The sequence below is a fragment of the Nanorana parkeri genome, unplaced genomic scaffold, assembly GCF_000935625.1.
Source record: "Nanorana parkeri isolate BGI_ZX_2015 unplaced genomic scaffold, ASM93562v1 scaffold810, whole genome shotgun sequence".
Lineage (NCBI taxonomy): Eukaryota > Metazoa > Chordata > Amphibia > Anura > Dicroglossidae > Nanorana > Nanorana parkeri.
In genome coordinates, this window is record NW_017307078.1 from 529,580 (window position 1) to 548,607 (window position 19,028).

The 19,028-nt window shown below is 45.0% G+C and overlaps 1 protein-coding gene across 1 annotated transcript in view; it reads left to right on the forward strand.

Annotated features, from left to right (window-relative positions):
- Positions 1–1,438: 1,438 nt before the first annotated feature.
- Positions 1,439–19,028, forward strand: part of SIPA1L3 (signal induced proliferation associated 1 like 3) — a 157,521-nt gene continuing 139,931 nt past the window's right edge. Inside the window, exon 1 of the mRNA XM_018565070.1 lies at positions 1,439–1,533. The gene's annotated coding sequence lies outside the window, so the exon portion shown is untranslated. The remainder of the gene's footprint in view (positions 1,534–19,028) is intronic.

Genomic DNA, 19,028 nt, shown 5'->3' on the forward strand with positions numbered 1-19,028 from the left:
CAGAACCCCTATAAGGAGCACTCTACACTAGACAAAAAAAAATTGTTTTCAAATGAAACAAATGAAAATGAAAAACGTTTTCATTCGTTTTGACAAAGAAAACACATTTTTATGTTGTTTCGGATTCAAAGGCAACGAGCCTTTGAATCCGAAACCGCACACTGAAACTTCAGAACGAGCGAAAGCTATATCGGCCGCCTCGTTCTGCTCATGTGCACCGCCATTATGGAGTAGATCTTGGTATACACCAAGATGGCGGTGTCCGCATGTTCGAGTGCCGCCATGTTGATCTACTCCAAAATGGCGGTAGGCAGGTGCAGAACTGTCTAAAGAGGGCATTTCCCTCACTTTGGGAGATTTCATCTAACTACCTGTTGCATTTCTGGGACAGGAAGTGAAGGGAAATATCCCCAACAGTACGCCGACAGCAAAAAATTAAGGTGGCAGGGCTTTTAATTAGGGCTGTGCAAATTAACGATTAATTTCTCAATTAATCAATAATCTTTTTGATCGATTAAATTTTTTTTGAAACTTTCTGCACGAGCGCCAGCCAAGGCACTGGCCTATGCACATACAGCACAGCAATGAAGTAATAAAATGAACTAGGATCACACTATTATTCTGAGCTGCCCCACTCAAGCGGCACGTGAGATTATTAACATGCTGGATTAGTGTGATCCTAGTTCATTTTATTACTTCATTGCTGTGCTGTATGTGCATAGGCCAGTGTAGTTGGATCTGTATGTGCGTTATAATTAATCGAAATTAATCGATTAAAAAAAAATTCGATTAATCGAACACGAAAATTTTAATTAGCAACAGCCCTACTTTTAATCCTTCCCTACTCTAAGATAATTGTTACATGAACTCAACACATTCCAGCTAGCAGGTTCTGTTGAGTGTCAATGGCAACCTAAAGCACCAGTGCACCTATTACGCTGTATCGTGCATGCAACAAACGCACGTTTAGCACAATTCTATGGTGTGAATGGGCCCTCCAGTATACAGCTACTGTATATAAGTAAAAAAAATAATTTTTAAGCAATCTCTGTCTATAAAGTCTTAATTTATATTAGTTTATGTAATTATATGTTCTATTTATGTCTATGTACATACCGTAGTAGAGTTATCTTTTGAATCAGAAACCTATTCCATATATGTCGCATATATTTGGTGCATTAAAATTGATTGTGAGCTTTTAAACATTTCCTAAAATGAGGGCTCCTAGTAGTCTGAGACTCTTCGTAGTCTCAGATAAGTGATTTTTCACTAACGAGTTCAATATTAATGTGCACATTCTGAACATGTTAATAAAGCTGATAGGAAAAAAAAAGAAAAGATGTGGTTGGCAAAACGAGTTCTGGCTGGCAGCGTAGAGACGGCCATGTTGGTCATGGGGGCGGGGTTAGGGTGGACAGAGCAGGGGCGGTGGGCGTGGCGCGGGAGTGGGCGTGCTCAGTAGTGTCGCTGTGGGAAAGCGCTGGGATCGGCAGGAGAGAGGCACGGAGTGGGATTCCGGGGAAGCTGCCGCCGGTAAGTGCCGGAAACGGGGGGAAGTCGCGGAGAAAGTGGAACGGGGCACCGCACGGAGAGAAATACTGGAGATATGTACGGGGAGAGAAACATTGTAGAGCGGGGAATGTGTTTCCAGTCCAGGGGGAAGGTAGCCGGCTGTGGGACTGGGCTGTCTGAGGAGAGCATATGGAGCTGTGCATGGAAGTCTGGGGGTGCGGGACCAGGAAAGTGTCTGCTGGCACAGGAACCAGTGTATGGGGGATATGTATTGGCAGTGTGAGTGAAAAAAAAAATATGGGATATATGTGTTGGTACAGTGCTTGGTGTCCAGTTGAAAATCTGGGGGTGAAGGTTACGGGGGCTTCTGCTGGCACAGTGATAGAAATTCTGGATGTTCGGGGCTTGGCACAATGACTGCCATATGGCTACAAATTTCAGGGTTCAGAATATGGTGGATATGTGTTGACACAGTGAATGGCTTATTAGAAAAATGAAGGGGGTGCAAATTATGGCACAGTGACCAATGTATGGCTGGAAATTGTGGGGTGCAGCATATGAGGGGCATCTGCTGGTACAGTGATTGGTGTATGGCAGGAGTTCAGTTAGTCCTGGGCATGGCACAGTGTCAGGTGTATGGCAGGAAGTACAGGGGGTATGTGCTGGCGCAGTGTCAGGTGTATGGCAGGAAGTACAGGGGATATGTGCTGGCACAGTGTCGGGTGTATGGCAGGAAGTACAGGGAGTATGTGCTAGGGCAGTGTCAGGTGTATGGCAGGAAGTACAGTGTCAGGTGTATGGCAGGAAGTACAGGTGGATATGTGCTGGCGCAGTGCCAGGTGTATGGCAGGAAGTACAGGGAGTATGTGCTGGCACAGTGTCAGGTGTTTGGCAGGAAGTACAGGGGGTATGTGCTGGCGCAGTGTCAGGTGTTTGGCAGGAAGTACAGGGGCTATGTGCTGGTACAGTGTCAGGTGTATGGCAGGAAGTACAGGTGGATATGTGCTGGCGCAGTGTCAGGTGTTTGGCAGGAAGTACAGGGGGTATGTGCTGGCACAGTGCCAGGTGTATGGCAGGAAGTACAGGGGGTATGTGCTGGCACTGTGTCGGGTATATGGCAGGAAGTACAGGGGATATGTGCTGGCACAGTGCCAGGTGTATGGCAGGAAGTACAGGGGCTATGTGCTGGTACAGTGTCAGGTGTTTGGCAGGAAGTACAGGGGATATGTGCTGGCACAGTGCCAGGTGTATGGCAGGAAGTACAGGGGATATGTGCTGGCACAGTGTCAGGTGTATGGCAGGAAGTACAGGTGGATATGTGCTGGCGCAGTGTCAGGTGTTTGGCAGGAAGTACAGGGGGTATGTGCTGGCACAGTGCCAGGTGTATGGCAGGAAGTACAGGGGGTATGTGCTGGCACAGTGCCAGGTGTATGGCAGGAAGTACAGGGGGATATGTGCAGGCACAGTAATAGATGGGTCTATGTGCTGACACAGTGATTGGTATATGTGAGGGATTAGGGGGAGCAGGTTATAGCACAGTTACCAGTGCATTCCCGGGGAATCTGGGGGTGCAGGATATGATGAGACATCTGATGGTGAAGCCACCAGTGTATGACAGGAATTTGGTGGTACCGATCATTGCACAGCAACGTGTATATGGTAAGACGTTCGGTATGCCATTCACTCAATCAGGGGGTGCAGGTCATGGCACACTGACTGGTGAATGGTTATTGTAAGGCATCTGCCGGCACTGTGAGTTCTATGAGTAGAAGTGTGGTGGTACATGATGGGCAGCCGCTGGTACCGTTCTTCATCTGCACTGGAAATTCCAGGCACGCTGTCCCTGCTGTCCCTGCTGTGCCTCAAATCCTGCCATATACAATGTTTCCAACCATATATTATACACTGTGACAGAGGGTGTCTCCTGATAATCTAAACTCCCACATTTCCAGCCATGTATCATTTGCTGCTCTCTCTGAAACTACATGTACCCACACATTTTCCATTCTCCGGGCTCATTTTCCTCTGCAGACAAAGATATAAAAGGACTGAATGAGGCTGTTGTGTGGACCTCCGGGTCATGTGTGGGACGTTTGCTGCCAAGGACCGGTTTTATCATTCACCTATTTAAATGCATTCATGTTCTACGTGTGTGTGTGTACCTTATCCATGTAAATGTTTGTATACACACGTCTTTTTATGATGTCTGCATTTCACGCATCTACATTGCAAATGTATTTTTGTCAAACTGCTGCTGGACTGAAAATAAACGACATCAATATGCACAGCGCCATCGACTAGAACTGCATGAACTCTAACCGATGAGGCAGATGCTGATTAGATTTGATTCTGCTTGGACCTTGCAAATCAGATTCACTTACACACATTGGGAACTTAAAACGGAGAATCTGATTGGCTGCTATGGAGAAAGATCAGTTCTTCCTTCACATTTTTTATCATGACCCCTCTAGAGCGTGAGTCGGTATACTGGTAATTGGTGCAGCTCTCAGGGGCAGCAGTTTTGAGGTTGAGGATACTGTTCTAGGTTTGAGGATTGTGTTGTAGTGTCTGGATCTTATAAAGATATGAGTGACTAGTGCACGTCTCCTATTGAACTCTCACACTGGCCATACAATACTGTTGTCCTATATACTGTAATATAGTTGCATGTTAAGTCAGATTAAGAAAAAAAAAACATGGTTGCTTTTCAGGAATCTAAGAACGCAGATTCCGTACAATGCGATCTGATTGCTAATTTCTTGGTTTTGTTAGAAACAATTGGCGCTGACAGAAATTCTGATCGACCAAATAGATGGCTTTGTTGTGTTCAATGATCATTTTCAATTAAAGTAGAAACTGAAGAAACTTTTTTTCGTTTTTGGAGAGGGCAAGGGAGGCTATAACCTAAGTCAGCTTTTTTTTTTTTTCCATCTGTGTCCCATTGGGGAGAATTACCTTTACTTCCTGTCCCATAGTCACAACAGGGAGAAGAAATCCTTGCAAAGTGAGGAAAATCCCTGGTGGTCAGCAGGGTCACCAGACCTAGTGTCCCCATTGGAAGATTTTTCGCCTATTCCTGTTCTGGTGACAACCCAGAATGTGGGATTTTCTTTCACCTTAAGTGATTGCGTTCACCGAGACATATAGAGATGTTGAATCTAAAGCAATAAAAACCTGACAGGTGTACCAATCCCTCTTCACTCCATCTAATGCCTAAAGGTTTTGGGTTCAGGTGCATTTTTATTTGTTTTTGTCATAACGTAATATGGTAGAATTCTTGGGACGGACAGTATTCTGATTGTAGCAACACAAATTTATTGCATATTTAAAACTGGAATACAAATAATTTTTCCTTAGTGGATTGAAGTTCTTGTCAACTGGCCATGGCAAGGCTGTGCAAATCCCAGGAATAGAGTCCCCAATGCTCCTTTAAAAAGTATCGCTGGCACCTAACTTTTGAGTTTTCCTCTAGTTGTTGGAGCTGGCTCCTAAAAATTAAATAAAAATATGGGACTGACTGGCTCTCGAAATTCTAATTGAATTTGTCCATCAACATCTGTATCTCTAGCCATATACTGATCAGCTGATTGGGATACATGGTGTACACGTCCGAAAACTGCTTGTGCATAGCAGGAAGGACAGTTCTTGTCCTAATGTTCCCCCGCATCACCCCAATGCTGCATTAGAATCATAAATTGGGAGAATTCGGTGGCTGTGAGCAACAAGTACGTGAGGCCGTTGCGTTGGTGGCAAGCTGCGGTCAAATATCCAGGTGATGATTTTTATTCCGGTGACATGAAGGGCTCATTGGAGGCAAACATGTGATGGCCAGCGGCTAGTGGGCAGTGAGGTGCACAAAGAATCGAATATATACTTTGTACAGGGAGACAGATTGGTTAACAAAGCTGTGTGGGGTGCAGATGGGTCCGGTAATTGTCCAAACCAAAGGGTAAGTAGCAGAATCTGGTGTATTATTGGTTCACAAGATGTGCCAAAGTTCTGCGACATGTATGTATTCCTGCAGCTTGCTTTTTCTCCCTGAATCTGTCTTCTTATTGCCATCTCTGTGTGGGAGAGGATCTGCTCAGTGACGTCCGTGGAACTGACTAATTGTAGGTTTTGTGTGTGGGGCTCTATGCAGGAATAAATGACATTTTAATGCTTTTTTGTTACTTCTCACAGAAGGCCTGCGCTCTCTGTAATGCACAATATCTCCCACGTCACAGCTGTCCTTATATTGATTTATAAAAATCGCTGAAATCTTGACAGATAATCAGATCATTAATTAGCCGCTATTTATTTATTCTCTTCGATTGAACATTATATTAAATAATCAAGCAGAGCCATTTGAACAACCCCATCCTATAGGTTAGCTTTTCTGTTCTGACACCTTACCTGTCCTGATCAAGCTTTTTCCCTCTGGGGGTTTGTGGGAGATGTAGTCTTTTATGCCCCCCTTTCCCTGCTCACTTGCATGTCTTATCATCATCTCTCCTTGCTAAATATCATTGATACTAATGCTCCTTGCACGGTCACTTTTTGCCTTCACACTGTTACTTGCAATGGGAAACCTAGTACACGACACTGAGGAACTGTGATTGTCCTTCTCCCACGCGTATGCTACATTATAGTGGGTGATAGCACAGCGTGCATAGACCAAATTAGGGGAATTTCATATCGTGTTGTGACAGAAGGAGCAGCCCAATACAGCTCCAATTTTTAGTCTTTTACACATGTGCCTGACTGTTCTAATATGAGGCACCCTGAACGGCCAGCTTATCTTGCTGACTGCCTGCAGTTGCTGTTTGGCTGCAGAATTTTCAGACCGGCTCCTTCAACAAAAGTTGATTAAAAAAACGTCTTTTGTCGAATGGAGTGCAGGCAACAGGGCCACGTGAATTGTGGCTAATTCAGCAGGATTCACCCAGTGTATGGTCAGCTTAAGGGTCTGTCTGCACCTATGCATCGTGATAACTCGCATGCGTTTGATGTTCATTGCACATTTTGCATTATGTTACATGTTCATTTTGATTGGACCACAATGCACCAATGATGTTGCATGTTACACTTTTTTTCCACACACGGGTGGACAAATTATTATGAAAGGAGCCAGTCTGTCCCATCCAGGAGCCAGCAGGATTTTCTTTAGGAGTCGGCTCCGTTGACAACTAGAGAGAACCTCAAAAGGTACAGGTGACACTAAATTCAGGAGTTAAATCTTAAAAATGCATTTAAGTATCTTAAAGTGGATATTTACCCCCTTTGATTAAAAAAAAATCGCATCAGCGTGCAGTTTAAATGTTTTAGAAACTAAAACATTAAAACATCAAGGTGCAGCATCCATTGGAAGTGATTTCATCAGCATTTGAAATAGCTTTAAGGGCTTGTTCACCCCAAGAGAGTTCCAGGAGCGGAGCAGTTACAGACCGGATCAAAACTGCGTCCAATGTATTCCAATGGTATTTTGGGCTCTAGTTCACACCGCAGCGTTCAGTTCCAGAGCATGTAAAAAAAACTGCAGCATGCCCTATTATTTCTGCTCTGGAATGCATGCAAACTCATCAAAACGCATGCAAACGCGTTTGGAACGCACTGAAAGCCCATTGTAAACTAAAAAAAAAAGAAAACATTAATTTTTTTTTACCAAAAACAACCCGAAATGCATCACAAACGCGGCAAAAAAACGCGACACAACCCACTGCACTGCGTGTGCAGAAACTCATGCAGATCTGGTCTGCATTTGGTGTGAACAAGCCCTTAATCTTTTTGACTTTAATATCAGATGAAGGTACTTAAATGCACTTTTAAGATTTAACTCCTGAGCTTAGTGTCACTTTAAGAGCCAGTGGTCATTTATTAGGGAGCATTAGCTACCTGGCTCCTGGGATTTGTCAAGTCCTGTCTTGGGTTCACACCTGGGCCACTCCTGACCACGTGGCAATCCGGAGTCACCCACCGCAGCCGATTATTTCCTAATGACACCCCAGTCACGCCGGGTGGATCGCGCGATTTCCCGCCGCAATTCTGCCCATGCAATTGAATATGATCGCAGCGGGAGAAAAAAGCCACGCGTCGTGTGTCGCAAAAAAAAGGTACGCGCGTCCCGGGTGTCGTTGAGGTGTGAACCTAGCCTTAGCGCAATGCATACATCATTCATATTTGTGCATGGTGGTACGTTACATTGCACGTGCATTGCTGTGGTTTGTGTGAGTGATTTGGGATGCTTTTTGGATGCACTGCGCTGTGGTTCTTGCAATGATATTAAAGCAATGTGAGAGTTTTAGCCTCTTAGATCATTTTTGTATGTGCAAATCTGTTTAGCGGCTCCTTTCAACTTGTGCGGCTATTTTGACCAGAGCTTGCACTATTTTCCGATTGCACGTGTTTTGCGAAAGTTCACAACTGTTTACATCTGCACTTGTCCTGCGGCTGTCTGAAACTGGAGCATCGCATAACAAAACAATGGCAACTTAAGAAGTCCCCGTGGCCACTTCTTCAAGAAGCGACAGTTAAGCTTTTTGCCTGGAGTTACAAGTCTTCTTTCTTGGAGTCTATTTAATCTCATTTATGAACAACATAAATCTGGTACAAAGTGCATCAAATATATTCTGTGCAAGTTCAAACATTCGCAGTTGCTATGATAAATTCCCCCCCAGTGTGTTACTGCAACGCACATGTGTGACCAGGCCGCAGCTCTGATCTGCGTTTTATCAGAGTTTGTTCCCGTTTATTTGCTCTTCTCTCTCTTTGTGTTTCTATGACACCCCTATTTCCTGTGACTGCACACCTATCCTGCCATGAGGAGACCCTGCTGTGACCTCGGCAGTATAATTTCCCTTTTTACTGCAACATTTTTTAGCTGTAGTATCAGTACAAACGTGTCTTTGTCCCAATGTCCAATTCCCTTTTTTTTTTTTTGCTTCTAAATTTGCTGCTTCTTCAGTCTCTTGTGTCTATTCCTTTCCTACACCTTTCACACGGGTCTCTCTGTCATCTCTCTTCTTGTCGCCCCTGCCGACCTCACCACCCCTCTGCCCCCTCATTCAATCATTCTTTCACTCACTCACCGCTCCGCTCCCCCCATAATGTTTCTGTTTAGCTGTCACATTGCACCTACACAACCTGACATGGAAAACACTTGTCTTTGTCACATCAGCTATGCCGCAGAGACTAACACAGAAGCTGCTTCTGGGGGTTGTATGGCCTTACTAGAGTCGAATAAGGGGAATGGGGCGTGGTGGGGGGAGGACCTAGATGTGGACTATAGCATCGAGAGATGAATATTTAACCCATTTTACCTGTACAGACACCTGCTGCGACGTTTACTTTTCTAGCACAGTGGTGTCATTGTATGAGTTCCTGGAGTGGCCGTTGTCCTTGGGATCATTATGTATGTGGATTCTGCCTATCCCACAATGTGGCTGTGCTCTGTGTTATAGTCCTGGAGCACGATTTGCATAACGACGTACAAACCAAATATTTTCTGTTACGTCCACAAAAACGGTCACACCGTGTAGCTGTTACCTGGGCAAGCTTGCAGTTTGATGCAGGTATATATTTGCACTGTACTTTCTGCATACAATATAAATTGATTCTCAATTATTATTATTTAGGATTCATATTTAAAGGACTGTACATTTGCAAGGTAATAGCTTGCACTTTTACATGTACTATTAAAGGAGAACTATGGGGTCAGTGTTTTTCCCCATAGTTCTCCTTAGGGTAACGGGAGGACACAAACTAGCGTCCTCCCGTTACCCCAAGCTCAGTATACCGCGAGCTACAGCTCGCGGTATACTGAGACGCCGCAGCCGGAGCGGATCCCGACATAGCTGACGGGATCCGCCCAGCTGCGTGAGTGACAGCTGGCTCTGCCTATGTAGAGGCAGAGCCAGCTGTACCCGCCCCCTCCCCGTCTGTTCCGCCAGTCAGCGCTGGCAGATCGGAGCGGGGAGAGGGGAATCCAGCCCCTCCCCCTGTCACGGCAGAGAGCCGTGACAGGATCGAGAAGTGAGCGAACGCCGGTATGTGTTCGCTCACCTCCCGATCTACTGAGCCGACCTGTGACAGTCTCATTGTCACAGGTCGGCTAGAACTATGAGGTGAGTGGAAATCACTTATCTCATAGTTCTCCTTTAATACTCACATTAGGCCCCATTCACACCTGTATGTTTAGGTGCAATTAGGGATACTCTGCTCTGGCATCGATATCGGTATTGGTGCATCCCAACAATTAACAATACAATTTCAGTACGGGAGGTAGGAGGGCGGTGCTCATGGGAGCTTACAATCTATTATGTGGTTAGTAAACAGTCGGTGATCTCTTCCTAACCGCATTTAATTATATTGCATACGATTACATGCGGTGTACCGGCTTTTAGGGCTAGTTGACACCAAACGCGTTCCAGGTGCAGAGAAGTTACAGAACGGATCAAAACTGCGTCCAATGTATTTCAATGGTATTTTGGGCTCTAGTTCACACCACAGCGTTCAGTTCCAGAGCATGTAAAAAACTGCAGCAAGCCCTATTTTTCCTGCTCTGGAACGCATGCAAACGCATCAAAAACGTATGCACACACCCTGGACTGCACTAAAAGCCCATTTGAAACAAAAAAATAAATTAAAAAAAACAGCCTGGATCGCGGCAAACAAATGCGGCAAAACACACTGCACTGCGTGTGCAGAAACTCATGCAGATCTGGTCTGCATTTGGTGTGAACAAGCCCTTAGATGCAGCGGCTAAGGGCTTGTTCATTAACTTGAACGGGTGGTAGCTGTCGCTTGTAAACGGCAGATTAAGGATTCCTGCTGCAGGAAAATGCAAGTTCCTGATGCAGGAATCCCTAATCGCACCTAGGCATACAGAGGTGAATGTGGCCTTATTGTGGCATTATAGCCGCAGCTGTTTGGGGAAAAAAGCCGTATTGATTTGTAAAAACGAAAGCTGCGTTTTTTTTGTGCTCCAATTTTAATGTTTGAGTATTTTTGTAGCGTAGACTCTGCCCCAGGAGACATTGCAACTACTAGTTATGTATTTCGGATGTATCCTTCACCTTTTTTTTTTACATATGTACACTGTGAATAAGTAATAGTGCAATTAGGATTTTAATCTCACAGCTGTTTACTAATATGTGCCTTTCCAGCCATTTAACGCTTTCTCCATAAACTTTTACACCCTGGCGTGAATGTGTTACTAACCCACCGCTAGACAGATGGCATTTCAACGCACGTTGCTATGGAGCTGGGAAATGTAAAGAGCGGCTCCGGGGTACACATCCGATCAATCTATGAACTGCTGATGCACTCCAGGAAACCTTGCAAGTGTGCACGCCCACTCATGATGTCAGTGCATTGAAGTACATTAAAAAAAAAACCTGCTTGATTCCCCCATCCTCAGTAAACGGCCTGTATGGAGGGATCGAATCTCTCTGGTCATTTATTGTATCCTGACAGCGTCTGTTGTGCCAATCTCAGAATACTGGCTGGTTGACTGCGATCACTGTTTGGATGAGAACTTTTGGCCTGGCTTCGTCGACAAAGTGGATTGAAAATTCAGGAATACTATTGCCATGGTTGCTAGGAAGAAGGAGGTGAGAGTGTGAGTCTTTTGGCACTTTGAGAAAATCAATTGGCTACAGCTTGAAGTGAAGACGTCATTTTATAACTGCAGTAAATTACCAAAGGGCTTGGGTAGCAATTATAGGTATAATTTTGTTAAGAAAAGTCGAGTTTTCCTTTTGGAGCATGAGTAAAAATGACAGCACTGCAGCTTGCACCTGTAAAGTCCCAGCACATCCTCTCCTGTTATAACATCAGCAATGTAATAGGACTACATACTAGAGATGTTTCTGATAATCCAATCAAAGCTTACGTGAAAAGAATCCCTTTTATGTAGTGAGTGCCGCCCTCTGTCTGCCCATCACTTTCATCAACTTCCTGGATTCCCAGTGTGCTTTGTGTCTCTTTCCCTGCTGCTTGATGTAACGCAATCTCCATTTCTCAAGGCTGCATATCCCTTCATGCGTTGCTTCCACAAGCAATGATAATGTTACATTGTTCAGACTTGTGAGTTGCAGTTTAGAAGGCAAGCTGTGTGAGAGTGGTGATACAAGGAAGGGCATATTCACAGGGCTCAGTGAATTGAGGAAGTACTTCCTATGGGCATCTTCGAAAACAAAGCATACAAACTTCTAGATGGATACGGTTATAAGAAGTGGCATGTAACTTACAGAAATTCAATATAGAAATAGATATGTATTAAAATAGTTTTCGACGAGAGATACCCTTTAAAAAGAAAAGTCAGCAATGTCCATATTTCTATCCTGGCCGGTTCCATTTGGCTTCAATACCCTCTTCCCTCAGCGGAGGAGTGTTACGCTCTTCCTGGATGTAGCAGCTTTTGTTTTTGGAGATCTGGACACAACAACGGATGTTGTACTTCTGCTGAGAGGCACTTGTGTGACCCGTCTGTATGATCTGCAGTGGTCAGACAAGCTTCATGACATTGATCCTCCTAATGTACAGCAGCCATTTACCCCGGCTGGTTGTGCGCTAATGTCACTGTGTCTCTGGGGATAGGCAGCTCATGCTTGCTCTGCAGGTCTCGAATAACCACCCAAAGTGTTTCTATTGCTCCTGACATAGGAAGGAAGCACAAGAATCATTCCCAGAGTGGATTATAATGGGGCTACACATTTTTGTAACATGAGGGAATGTATAAGCTGTGGGTAGCATCTATTTCACCAAAACAAAAAGTAGCGAGTTTTAAAGTGAACTTATCACCATGGCAACTTTCTAAAACGCACACAAACTTACAATCACATTTACTCCAGAAGTCGAGTTTTTTAGCGGCATGTTACCTGTGCACCTTGTTCATTATTCCTTAAAAGAAAACTATTACCCAACCTTTTTTGGCCATAGCTCTCTTTAGCGTCACAGGGGGACATATTCCAATGTCCTCCCGTGACCCAAAACTCACTCAAACAGTTGCCCGCTATATGCTGACAGCGCGGAGGTGTCCTGCAGCCGGGACAGCTCTAGCTCTGCCTCTCTGCCTGCCCTTCCATCCCATTACACCTGTTTTTTCTTTGTGTCTTGCACCAAAACAATCAAATTTGCAATCACTTCTTATTAGCAATTGTTCATATTAGTGGCGGCTGAAAGTCACATTCACAAAGCTGTTCAGAGACTTTTCTCATTAAGAAACTGGAGTCTGATAAGACCGATAGAGCCGTGGGGGTGATCACACAGCCACACTTAGCGGCTTATTATAGTAATAACAAAGTGAATGTTAAACATTTGAAAGATACCGATGTACAGGTTGGCTTTGATTAATGCTTCACTTATTTTAATTTGTTTCTAACACACATATGAAAACACATTGATTTGATATTTTACATTTGATCAAACATTTGTTCTTGGAATTAATTTAATTCATTCATGAAAATAGAAATGATAAATCAATTATGTAAATAAAAGAACTATTCTACTAGGAGATATTATTTTAATTAAATTTTTGACCGTTGGCAGCAGTTCTGTCAGTTTGAGACCGATGCACAGAGGAGTCTGTACCGTGTAGCTGAATCTGGGGCTATTTACTCCACTTGTCATACATATAAGAAACTCTCACAATGTAGCACCAATCTTTGTGAATTCTCCTGACAGCCTGACTTTCTAATAGGGATGTGCGTGGGCTTGGTTCAAACGGAGTTCACTGAATCCCGTGCAAAGCTACCAGTGACACACTCCTCTTGGCCCAATCAGTTCCAGCCAGGGCATTATTATTAAACAGGATTTATATCGAGCCAACAGTTTGCGCAGCGCTTTACAACAAAGGGAAGACATAATTACAATACAATTCAAGACACAATGGTAAGGAGGGCCTTGCTCGTGAGGGCTTACAATCTAAAAGGGAGGGACAAGTGATACAAGAGGAGGTAGCTGTGTGGGGATGAATTGTTAAGAGTAAAGAGTTCCAGAGGATGGGAGAGACTATAGAGAAGTCCAGGAGGCGAACGTGGGAGGAGTTGACGAGAGAGCTGGAAAGCAGGGGGTCTTTGGAAGAGCGGAGGGGGCGGTTAGGGTAATACTTTGAGACCAGGTTTGAGATGTAGCAGGGGGGCAGAGTTGTGGATGGCTTTGTATGTGGTTGTTAATATTTTGAATTTTATCCTTTGGGCTATTGGAAGCCAGGGATCGGCAGAGGGAGGTTGCAGACACTGAGCGGTTGGTTAGATAGACGAGTCTAGCAGCTGGATTCATGATAGACTGAAGGGGGGATAGCCTGTGTAGAGGTTCCCCTCAGCTATACCTAACGGGTGGGGAATGTCCCGGCTGTAACTGATTGGGTCGGGAGATGGTGTAGGGAGGGCTGTCACTGACCGTTTTGAGCAGGCTTGGGCAAACTCCTTACGCACCAAGCGCATGCACATCCCTACTGTCTAATAGCAACCACTACATGTGGCTCCATGTGCACACATCCTTCTTAAAATGTTGCTCCTCGGTAGCTTGGTGTGTGCTGTAAATAATGACTTGCCGACAAGCTCCCCCTGATTCTGTTATGCATTTTATTTAGCTTTCAGTAGTTCTTCAAGAACTGTGCATTCATTGGTGGGATGCAGTGGGTGGGGGACCTATAAATGCATTCACTTTTGCATTTGGTTAGCTGCTGGAACATGCAAGAAAGGCTAAAAGGCATGTGCAAGCATTTCCTGTCAGTTTAATGGCATAATGACAGGTTCACTTGAAGTTACTTGTGTTTGCTTGCCAGTATGTTGATTGTTGGAGATATCAGTATATGCATACATGATCTCACTAGGAAGGATTGATGATCTGTTGTTTTGTGTCTTTGTAATGATGGAAGCATGAATAGGGTGCAGCAGAGACGTATGTTGGACTACATTTTTTCTGATGCTTAAAGGTGACCGTCTTTCGTTCTTTAGAAAGCTGGAAAGTTTTGTTTTACAGCAGCCAAAGCAAAACTGATTATTAGAAATCCATATAGTGTCAAGAGCAAAAATAATTTCTTAACCTGATGTAGCAGCTGGTCTAATGGCCGTTTCACATAACTGGTGTGACAAATGTGGAAAAGTTTATATGGCGGAGGACTGGCCGGGCAGGTTCGGACTATCATGTACACCCTCTTGGAACCGTGAGCAGACCTGCAAGGTCCTTCATCCGGTAGCAGTGAAGGGGTTAATCGGCCTGCTCTCCATGAGAAATGTCTATTAGAGCGGAATGAAGGCAGATGACAGGAGGATATTAACAGTTTTGGCCTGAAGGTGGGGAATGGGAACACGAGCAACAGCTGCTGTTTGTATAGAGAGCAATTCTAGAGGGCAGCCCAGAAGCTGAAGATATGGAAATTATGGGTCATGGGGTCCCATCAACTGACATCAGGCTTGTTATCACCGTCAGTGGAGACTGTGTGAGTTCTGTGCATTGCTGGATATGAAACCTCCCTTCAGCCGCATATTTTTGTAAAACAACAAAATTGATACATTTAATACTTCCACTGCTTACTGTCTTAGGCCTGGTTCACACCTGTGCGTATTGCATAAGCGCGTCACACGCGCGTTTTCTTCTTCCCGGAGTTTGGTGCGTTTTAATGTGCGTTTTTATTGCGTTTTTTAAATTAGAAACGCGCGTTTGACACGCGCGTTTTGAAGGGTTTTGGAGCGACAACAGAGGTATCCAATGAAAGAATTCCTGTTTTTCCACAAGCGTCCAATGAAAAAGACTTCCTGAGATGCAGCATTTCCCTTTCCTGTAAAAGACCTTTGTTGTGTGTGTTTTGGATTTTTATGCAGAGAGCAGTTTGGAATTATTTTAGACATTATGGAGCTGACCATACGACGAAGGACTGCAGCAGTCGTTGCAGCACTGCGTCTGATAGCGTTGTGGAGAAGGAGGGATAGTAGGCGAAGATAGAGGACCCGTGGCTCTTTTCACCTGTTAACCATCCCTCCCCTTTGCTCCCTCCTACTCATCAATCTTTCTCTCCATTACTGAATCTCCTGCAAGCTTCTTCCCCGCCGAATGAATGGTTTGCAAAGCTGCGTCTCATTGCCGCTTGATCAGTCGCAGCCTTTCCAACATCATCATGTACGATGTAGGAGCAGTGGTCCTGCATTGTACATGGGGACGTCAAGGACCATAGCCACATCTCGCAGAGAGCGAAGAAGGTCACTGGCTGCTGGGGTAATAAGGTGAGTATTTGTGCATATTCCTCTACCCCTAGACAAAACAAGCATTTACGCTGGAAATGTGAAGAGCGACCCAGCGCAAGTGTAAGCTTTTGCTGGAGTTCCGCTTTAAGGCCTTGTTTAGATGGAGCGGAAGAGTTATGGTAAAATCAGGCGGTTGATCAGCAATGTTAGCATTGTGGTCAGACAGCGCTTGTACGTTGATGTGGCTGCGATGCTTTGCTTCACAGCGCAGCAAAAATTACTCAGCATGTCATAGAGCGAGTATAGAGGTGAATGTGAGCACGCTGCAACCGTGTGCCAAAGCTTGATTTACGGTAGTTAAGTGAAAAATGCCCATTGGGACCAAAAATAATAAAACCGATTTTAGCCTCCTGAACACCAGGCAGCCGCTATCCTACTGTCATGTGAAAAGCGATCTGCAGTGAATCTAAATGAGGCCTAAGGCCTGGTTCAGACCTAGCCGTTTTTGAGCAGTGGGAAGAGCGCCCAACACAGGAAATCCCATGATTTTCAATAGCCCCTGTTCACACCTGAGCAGCAAAGCACCAGCAGGAAAATGACAAACGCCTGAAAAGGTACCTGAGCTTCTTTCGGTGGTTAAAGGAGAAATATGAGGTGAGGGATTTCCACTTATCCTCATAGTTAGAGCCGATGTGTGACAAGCTGTCACAGGTCGGCTCTATCGATCGGGAAGTCAGCAAACATACCGTCGCTCGCTCACTTCCCGATTGTCCACCTGCAGAGAGCGATGACTGTCAGTCACCGCTCCCCACAGGGATTCCCCCCCCCCCCCCTCCACTCTCCGATTCTCCAGCGCTGACGGGAGGGGGCGGGCACAGCTGGCTCTGCCTCTAGATAGCTAGATAGGCAGAGCCAGCTGTCACTCACGCAGCTGGGTGGTTCCTGACAGTAATGTCGGGATCCGTCCTGGCTGCGGAGCTCTATTGCCCTCGATATACTGATCTTTGGGTCATGGGAGGAGGTTAGTGTATATCCTCCCGTAACCCCATAGTTCTAACAGTGCGTTTTTGCCCCATAGACTTCAATGGAAATGCCCAAAAATGTGCGGCAGAAGCATGTTGCCGGCAATGTTTCTTAAGCTGCCAGCCAAACGTGCGTCTTCATGTACGTGCGTGCAAACACGTGTCAAAATGTGTAAAACATGCATAAACGTGCAAATAACTGCACGCTGAAACAGCACGTACAAACAATGCCACCTATGTGTGAACCTGGCCTAAAGGAAATCTGTCCTGTAGACTGCTACTGCTGGCTACAGCAAGGTAAGGTCAGTGATGTTTGTCTATACAAACTTCTTTTAATATAGATATGGATGAATGGACACCTAGTCTTGTCTCCTAGGTGCATTAAAACAAATAAGAATTTCTGCGTCCTGGGACCTTTTATCCTGATTTTACACAGCTAAATGTGCCTAAACACATGTAAGCGCACCTAAGGCATCATTCACACGAGGAGCGGTCGGCATGTCCAGCTCCGTGTTGCGTGCACGGCCGTATCGGGCAGCTACCGGGAAGGACAGGTGCTGCGTGAGATTAGTACGAAGACCCTGCCCTTCTCTATGGGAGTACTTGGCCGTACGCCGTCCTAAGCTCACCCGCCCTGCACGTCCGTGCGTGTGTCTGTACTCGTACGCTGACAGGAGGGTTCCTGTCTGCGTCTGAGCAGGGACACCAGCACCCGTACGGACCTGTACTTGTGGGAGCATAGGGTGGCATACGGCCGCGTAGTCCCATAGAGAAGGGCAGGGGCTTCGCACTAATCTCACGCAGCACCTGTCCTTCCCATACGGCCGTGCACGCAGCATGGAGCTGTACGTGCCGACTGTTTCTCGTGTGAATGAGGCCTAAACACGAGCAAACCCAGAGACAAAGTGATCTGGAGAGTATAGAAGTTGTTTATATTTCTCAGATAGCTCCTGTGCTGTGGTAATCAGAAGGCCCGTGAGGCTGACTAAACAGATTCAAAATACCTCTGCTCCCTCTCTCTAATAATACATTGATTTTTTTTTTTTTCTTCAAATGAACTCCTAACCGGATTAAATGGTGGTCTTTTCTGTCTGCCTGGAGTTTAGCTTTAATCACTGTGCCATGCCAAAAAGTCTGGAGATGAAATGCTTGAGTAGAATTGTAAGCTGTCAGTTACTTCTCATCCTTGGGCATGGTATCTTGCTCTAAACCTTTGTTTTCTAAACCTGTTCTCAAGTTTCATAGCAGTGCGTGATTTACAGGTAACCTGACATTTGGATAATTGGTGTCTCATCTGTACACTACGGATGATAGGAGAACATGAACTGTTGGGTGGAACTTGAGGACAGGTTTAGGAAAACGATAAACCTATCATGGACTATGAACACCGTCTGCAAAAGGTTTAAATTATTTTCCTCCTATAGCTTAAACCTAAAAGCTGAGGGGTACATGCGGGGTATTTAGCAGTTATTAGCCTGTAGACAAAATAAATGAACTCCCTATAAGCTGATTAGTTCTGTCTGGCATCTGGGAGGCTTTTGGCTAGCAAGCATGATCTTGACTTTAATTATAATTAGCCAGCGAAGGGAACCGATCAGAACCCTTGGAGCTGAAAGGTAAGAAGACCTGTGGCGCTTGTGGATTCCGTAGTAGACAGACTCTCTTTATATTCTGCTAAGCATAGTGTTCGCTAAAAAGATGAGCAGCAGGCAGAAATACTGCTTTTTTTTTTTCCTGCGCACCATCATTTTAGAACCATGCCCCCCCTCTTGTTTTAGGCGATAGGAGCATATTGTTTTTGCTGGAGCCTGGTACGCAGCAGAATCTGTACACTGGTGCTGAGCACATTTGGTGGGCAGCCGAGCGTGGCCGTGTTTGAGTTAGGAAGTGTCACAGTGACTTCTTGTCAGGCCGGTTGAGGCCTTTGTTCCATTAGGCTTTCTTTGTTCTTCAACTTTTAGCCCAACCCTTATCTTGTCCCAACAAGAGCTCCTCAAACAAAACAATTCTTCAAAGTCTGCATTGATGTCTGGGCTGTGGTGACACTTCAGTAATGTTACAGGGCCAAGTTGATGTTTGGGGCTACCAGAGAATTTCATGGGGTGATTAATGGGATGCATGCAGATATTTAAACAACAGAAATGAACACGATGAAGATCTTTACCCGTAATAGCATTTCCAACCCTCATTGCCTCATTCCAATCCTCAAGTCATCATTGCTGCTCACGGTTTAACCATTACATTGCTGGACATACACCAGCAGAATTTAGTTCAAGAAGTTTTTTGGTTTTTGTTACCTTTGTTTTATTTTCTTATGGTTAATGGG